The 7,466-nt window shown below is 36.0% G+C and overlaps 1 pseudogene; it reads right to left on the reverse strand.

The window, feature by feature from the left end:
• Positions 1-789: 789 nt before the first annotated feature.
• Positions 790-7,466, reverse strand: part of LOC137650639 (uncharacterized) — a 63,189-nt pseudogene continuing 56,512 nt past the window's right edge.

A 7,466-nucleotide genomic window follows, 5' to 3' on the forward strand; every position in this document is an offset into this window, starting at 1 on the left:
GTTATTTCATGTGGGGACCATGAGGGAAGGTCATGTTCCTAATTTTGTTTCCCTGGTAAAATGTTTTTTTTTTTTTTCTTTTCTTTTTTTTTTTTTTTTTTTCTTTTCAGGCAGGAAAATACGACTGGATGGCAAATGGAGGCCAGGTCCCAATGCTAAGGGAAACTTGAAAATTAGAAAAATGTGCTATGGTCTTCATACCATGGTCTTCCACTTTCTTGGGGTAGAGTTCTCTTGCTTGAGGGAACACTTGGTCACCCTATTCTATCTTATTTTTCTCATTTTTAAGTTTTTTTTATGAAAGATCTACAGTATCTTAATGTTGTTACTCTTCTTAAAGTATTTCCTTTTAATTGTTTATTAATTCTCTTGTAGCTTAATTATTTCCGTGTTTCCTTTCCTCACTGTGGTATTTTTTCCCTATTGGAGCCCTTGGGCTTACAGCGTTCTGCTTCTCCAACTAGAGTTATAACCTAGCTAATAATAATAATAATAATAATAATAATAATAATAATAATAATAATAATAATAATAATGATAATAATAATAATAAAACGGAGATAACTGTTCATTTGTAACAAAGGTTACTTAAAATTGTAAGTTTCCCCTTACTGGTCAAAATTCTGTATACTGCACATAATGTACATTCCTTAATACATAAAAAATTGGAACGAGAATTCTCTCAATACATTGAAAAACTATAGACATAAGAGGAAACCTTTAATAAAACACCAAATTCATTTTGAAATCCTATTAACAAAAATATAAAGTACAATGGTAATAACTGGATGCTAAAATAAATAATGAAAGAGTTTATGTTGAACGGATTAAATTAGAAAATATACAAAAGGAAGAAATCACAGTCTTTCAGTCTCTGGCATAAGAGAACAAAAGATTAATATGAAATATACATTGAAATGTTCGCGAACTATTCATGTCTTAAACTTAAGATATTTGTGTGTAAGCGTTGCATACTTATGGTTAAGAGAAATATTTACATGGTTTTCTATCGCTTGTCAAATGGTGAACTATTCTCCTACGAGTATTAAATTGTTTATAGGTTTGTAAAGTTAGTTCTAGTCCGACTAGGCGTACTGCCCTCCATGCTTAAATCAAATAAAAACTGTTATTTTCAGCTGATTAATCGTCTCTTTAGTTATTTCAGATTCATATACCACTCTCCGTCGTTATCTCTCATTCTTGAACTGCTCTTCCACATTGTATTTCTTTTTTTTTTTATTCTACTTCCGTTCCTGCTTCTTTTCTATCATCCTGCTATCTTTATAGAATTATGACCAATATGAATATTTTACCGTATTTTGAACACTTGTGTCGGTCGCATCAACACCTGTGTGAAATTCGAATTGCGTCCGGTACAGGAGAATGCCTGTACGATACTCTGTGTGCCCTCTCATAACTATTAATTCATTATAGACTTTTACTTCCTTACATTTAATTTCTAATCTCTTACTAACCCAGCTTTACAATCCCTCCTAACTTCCTCTGTATTGGAGATCCTTGTCATTCTGGTGCCAGGTTGCCAGACCAACTTTCATGAACCAAATAAAAATTTGATTATTGGTGTACAGTCACCATTATTTCAAATTTTGATCATTGCAGGATTATTCCCAGTTTTATTGTGGGTCTCATATTATTACTTCCAGTATGTATTTTGATCTAGGTTATTTACAGGTCAATATTGGTCACTAGCCTTACTTCCAGTAGTCTATGGTTACAGCCAATGCTAATACAGTACTGGTCCATACAATTCATTTAAATTTTAGTATGAACTTATCCGTTTCAAGTTTAGGTATGATCCCTAGAAACTGTTTCCAGTTTAAATATATCTTATACACCTGCCTGGATTTTCAATATTAGTTTCAATTTTTTTTGGCAGTTTTTTAATGAATTCTTATGTAATCATATTCAGAGAAGTATTAGTCTCTATCCTTTCTTCCAGTTTAACTTTTAATTCTTTATTGATACTTCCAGCTGGAACATTGGTCTCTGGTTATTGCCAATTTGAGAGCTTACCACTAAAATTCTTTTCAGTTCAATCACTATTTTCTACTGTTACTTTTATTTTGAAAGACTTTTGGTCCCTACAGTTAAATTGGTGGTCTCAAGAGTTTCTTCAAGTTCAAGTAAGGGTCTCTACAGTTATTTTCAGTTCAAGTAATGTTTTCTGCAGTTACTTTTACTTCAGGTATTGAACTCAATTGTTCCCTTCAGTTTGAATATAGTTCTTGACTTTCACATCTTGGAGTATTGCTCTCTACAAGTGGACTATGACTTACAATTACTTCTAAGGCTTATAAGTAACATTTAAGTTAGCAAAATTAGAAATAAAGATAAATAAACCTTATCGCATAATAACTTAATTACTTCTTAGATTATAGGTCCTCTGAGATTTTATCAGAATAAAGAAAATGTGGGAAGATATTTGCGTGTATGTGTGTTTCCGTGTTGTTTGTAACGTAAAGGTTATTAGATTCCAGTAGCTATACACTCAGTTCTTTCAATGAAGATTTGGACAAAAAAACATTCAACTTTGCAAAACCTTCACGAAGAAACATCTTTTATGATGATACCTTTAATTTAATTTTTTCATGGATTTCTTTTTTTTCATCTGAGTGTGATGTAGCCTACCTGTAATTTTTGTCTTTGAAACGTGTCTGTATGTGTGAGGCTATTTAAGAGTACTGAGGAAGTGTTTTGCTACGTGTTTATAACAGCTGTGTTGTGTGTGAGCATTTGTACTTATATCTTGACACCTGAGATACAATGGTACTCGGAGCGACTGCTCTGCCTGGAGGTCCTTCAGTACACTCTGACGGTCAAACCAGTCAAGTGATCGGATGCAGGATTGCGGGAGAACATAGACGCTCTTCATTCTTCTTTTTTTTTAGAAGTTCAAAATCCTGCTTTGCTATAAAACAATAAAATAAACAGTTTTCTGTAGACGGACGCCCACAAGTTTAAAAAGAACGAGTTACTCTGTTCGTAAGGTTACTTGACTGTTGGCCTCTCGTGTTGTCGGAACACTGGTGCAATGCTGAGTCAACACACTGTTCCCCATCAAACATGTTATTGCCAGGACACGTATGCACACTCATTTTGACCCCTCCTCGACACAAATAGAACGATTTGCATCGCGTTTTCTCTACGGTGTAGTAGCCATCCATTTTATTGGTGCAGACAATTGAGTGTGAGTTACACACGAAGTCATCCTTCCTAACACACTCCTTCCCATTGAAAAACAGCCCCTGGGTGCACTTGAAGGCCCGAACTAGCTGCTGGTGTCGACAGTAAAGGAACCCACGGCATTCGGAATCAGGAGCGGAATGAATCCCATCCCTCAGTCCTTGGCAGGTCCCTTGGCCCTCCTCCCAGCACGAAAAGTTGTTAGCTAGAACGCACTGCTGGCCATCGAAGATATAGTTTTGAGGACATGATTCCAGGCCGATCAAGGCCCCATTGAAGCAGCGCAGATACACATGGCAGGGAGCGTTCGGCACGGAGTGCAAACCATTGATCTTTCCTTCACACGTTTGCTCGTAGCAGACAGCCGATTGGGCTGGCATACAACGCTGAAAATCAGAGAAGAAACATTATAATTCATAATTGTGAAAAAAAATAAGGAGTAAATATCAAGACACCTAAGATGAAAAATGTAGCAGAGGGCCTACTTGGTGGGCATGTAAAGCTGTCAGTTGCATATGATTTATATTGTGTTTAGAAGTTATGGAGCCTATTTAAAGTCATTGAAGAAAAAGGAAAATATTTTGCAATATCGAAAAATACATTCACTAGATTCATACTACTCCAAAATAGTAAGTGAATTTCACTCAAATTATCCAATAATAAAAGCCATCAAATAAAAAGGAATGCCAGACTAATATTAAAATTATATGATAAATTTAGTACAGGATAAACCATTTTCCACAAAAGACTTCTCAAAAATAAAAATATGGGAATAGGATGATTTAATTAATTGTAGGATAACTACCATACAGTACAGTTTTGTATTTCTAATAAGGAATACATCAAAGAAACAGGAATTTTTGAAGATTCAAGGAAATTAAAGATTGATTCTACGGCAATATATTTAGAATGGAGACAAGAATAAATGTATGTTATGAATAATGAAGATATTTTCATCTTGGTTATACAGTTCCAACTCTTTCCGACCAAACAAAATATAAATGTTAAGGCCTATCTATAAAAATTTTTTATAAAGCCCACCTGGTCGCAAGTAAGATAAGCAGATCAATGGGATTCTATATCCTCTACCACCTTGTTTTAAAAATAGAAAAGAAAAATTTAAAGTTTGAGGACCCTCATTTTGTGTGAATATGGATGCCCCAATTTCCTAACTGATTTTGAAAGAGAAGCTAGTTAAAATTACTGAATAGTTAATCTCTCTCTCTCTCTCTCTCTCTCTCTCTCTCTCTCTCTCTCTCTCATAGACTTTCTCCTATGGCTGAAGTCTTGCCGATTCGTGATCACATGACCTTGTTACAGGTAGTTTATATCTACAAGGAAGTTTTCTAAGTTTCCAAAAGCTCTTTGTATTTATATTCAAGCTTCGTCAGAGGAAAATCTCTTTGTAACTCTTAACTACCGTCTTTCTGTGATAATGTTATCAAATACAAGTTTACTGCTTAGTATTTACTCCCTTTTAGCAAGAAGTTCCTGTATTACTGATGTCCCTGTTTCTCAAAACAAAGATTCTGATTTACTTAGGACAAAGATCAGTTCATGTATCTCTAGCGTTTATTTGCCTCTAAACAAAGACACTTAAAGAAAGGTCTCAGTCCCTGCAGTGCTGACGTCCCCGTGCCTCGGGAAAACAAAGATCCTGCTTCCCTCCTGACAAGTCCCACTCTCTACATTCCTATCGCCCCTGTACCTCAACAGACAAACAATAGTTCCTCCTTCCTTGCCTAAAAGTCCCACATTTAATAGAGAGGAAGAGGAAGATCATTTAAAGCATAACAGCAAACCCACCTTGTGGTAGTAATCGAAGATGGTGTTGTAAGGGCAGATATGGTCGGTGCGTACGCCATTCTTGCAGACGAAGTAGGCATTGCACGAAGACGCAGGGGACGGGTGGGGGCCGTCGGGCAGACCCCAGCAGGAAGGAGGCGAGCAAACGAGGTCACCCCCTGACTTGCATGACCCCGTGCTCAGGTCCCACACGGACCCTTTGTCACACCACCATCCTCCTGCGACGCTTTTGTTCTGACATCTGCAACAGAGGAGGGTTAAAGTTTAGTCTTTTTTTATTCACATTTTTAAAACTTGAGATCATATTCGTTAAATCTGATATTTTTTATGTTTGAAATCTGTGCTTACTATGGCTTAAAGTTTAGTTTTCATTAGCTTTTTTTATTAATGTAATGATGAGTTTTTATTGTTTCGTTAGGAGTTGGAATTATCAATAGAATCTTTGAGTAAAATGCTGTAATGTGCAAAGGAACTCAGGTTTGAAAAATCACGTTAAATAAAATATGGCCTACTATAAGAACATCCTAGTTAATAAATAGGATGTTTGTCATTATTTCAGTGTTATTAAAACAAGGTCTATACGTATCTCTATAGACCCAGATATAATATATCCAGAATACGAAATAAAAATTCTAAAAAAATGCTGAAAATATTGGGTAAAAGTCCGTTATGTAGGTCGATATAGTAAACAATCTCTACAATAACACGAATATAGGTTTGGTTATAAATACACAGTTATGACATTGAATAAATGTTATATGTGATATAAATTCCAAAAATATTCTTTTATAGTTTTGTTGACATTGGAAATCCATCACGTACTTTCATAAATTTACAAAATATATTAATTCGATGCATCAGGCAACTTTTCATCTCATGGCAGAAGTGGACCCACATCAATATTGTAACAAATTTAAGTCTCACAGAAACTTCAAAATCCTTCCCAGCAGATTTGCCATTTTTGTTTGTTTTAATAAAGTAAAACAACATTAAATGAATAAAAAAAAAAAGTCACTAAAAGAGTCAAGAAACAAAGTGAAAAACTCTGTGTGGATGAAAATGAAGGCTGAAATCACATGACGTTTTATCAGATATTCGCTCTGGCACTCAAACATTCTCTCTCTCTCTCTCTCCCTCTCTCTCTCTCTCTCTCTCTCTCTCTCTCATCATTACATTACAGAATCTAAGGCATCTCTCTCTCTCTCTCTCTCTCTCTCTCATGATACTCTGTACCATACAGAAATTAAATCATGCATCTCTCTCTCTCTCTCCCTCTCTCTCTCTCTCTCTCTCTCTCTCTCATGATACTCTGTACCATGCAGAAAATAAATCATGCATCTCTCTCTCTCTCTCTCTCTCTCTCTCTCTCATGATACTCTGTACCATGCAGAAATTAAATCATGCATCTCTCTCTCTCTCTCTCTCTCTCTCTCTCTCTCTCTTTATATTTACTAGAGCTAAATTATATCTCTTTCTTTTAATACTTGTTAGAACTAAACACAATCTCTCTTTTTATACTTACTAGAACTAAGTTTTTATTTCTCTCTCTCTCTCTCTCTCTCTCTCTCTCTCTCTCAAGAACTGGTTATAGGGAAGCTTACCTAACGACTGGTCAGGTCCCCCCTCACCCAGCATATCTCGTCTCATGCATGGCAAGCATTGCATGAATGTTCTTAACAAAGCCCTGTCATCCGTCGCTAAGCATCAAACTGAATTCTTTCAAAAGCATCCTTATCCAAGGATTAACTGAGTATAAACCAGTCATAAGGAATTAGCTGTTTTTAAACCTTAATGTCCTATTTCTGGAGATTTCTAAACTTCCTTTAAGATCATTTGAAAACAGATTTTTTTTTTTGTAAAGTTCATGCAAATATTTCTTCTAAAGCACTTTCACCTGTCACTAAGCATCGTAAGTTCATGACTTCTGGGTCATGTTCTTCTGCCTATAAGTATTATGCAAGCAATCCCCCTAAAGGATCTTCATCTGTTTCTAAGCTTCACACTGCTATTCCCTTTAAAGCATCATCATTTATCACTTAATCTGCTTTTCAGCATAAAAAAAAACCATTCCTGAACCATTTTCACCTGACTCCACCTAGCCTCCAAATCTGCTAACCTTTGTCCTGGCATCTCTCTCTCTCTCTCTCTCTCTCTCTCTCTCTCTCATGTAGTGGCTTGTGGAAATAACAAACGAATTCTCTCTCTAATAATGAGCTCGGAAGTATTCCAAATATTTTGGACAGCCGTTGTCGTTTTTCAAGCATCACACAAAAGCATCTCCATCTTTCCTCGCAAATAACTTACCCATCAACACCCCTCCCCTCTACCAGTCCCGGATATGTCTCTCACCTGTAATAAGCACGACATTTCTCCGAATAATTAGGATAGAATCCATCTGGCTGGTTGACGCAGGGACTCGTCGCAGGAGGGACTTCTGGGCAGGACACTTCTGTCTT

Source organism: Palaemon carinicauda, chromosome 12 (assembly GCF_036898095.1).
Source record: "Palaemon carinicauda isolate YSFRI2023 chromosome 12, ASM3689809v2, whole genome shotgun sequence".
NCBI classification, from domain to species: Eukaryota; Metazoa; Arthropoda; class Malacostraca; order Decapoda; family Palaemonidae; genus Palaemon; species Palaemon carinicauda.